The following is a 547-nucleotide window of genomic DNA, read 5'->3' on the forward strand; positions in this document are numbered from 1 at the left end:
TATGGAGTATGAATATAAGTATGGAGTATGAATATAAATATGGATTATGAATATAAGTATGGAGTATGAATGTATGTATGATTATGAATATAAGTGTATTTTTTCTATACTTAACATGTGGGGGGTTTTTCAGATACACCTGGACCTATACCTGGACCTACCATTCTGTGTTCATTTTTCTCTCCTTCCTGTTCTCTCAACCAGCCGGTCAAAGCAGATGGCCACTTGTCCTGAGCCTGGTTCTGCTGGAGGTTTCTTCCTTTTAAAAGGGAGTTTTTCTTTCCACTGTTGCCACTGTGCTTGCCCAGGATGGGAGACTGCAACGAAGCCAAGATTCATCTTTGCTGGATTCCTTAGATAGAGAACTTTACTAATTGGCTTTTATGTGAATGTTCCTGTAATGTCCCTGAGACAACTTTGTTGTGATTTGGTGCTATATAAATAAACTGAATTGAATTGAATTGAATTAAATAAGTATGTTTATGAATATAAGTAGTATGGATTATGAATATAAATATGGATTATGAATATAAGTATGGAATATGAA

Source organism: Nematolebias whitei, chromosome 4 (genome assembly GCF_014905685.2).
Source record: "Nematolebias whitei isolate Nwh7 chromosome 4, NemWhi1, whole genome shotgun sequence".
Taxonomy (NCBI): domain Eukaryota; kingdom Metazoa; phylum Chordata; class Actinopteri; order Cyprinodontiformes; family Rivulidae; genus Nematolebias; species Nematolebias whitei.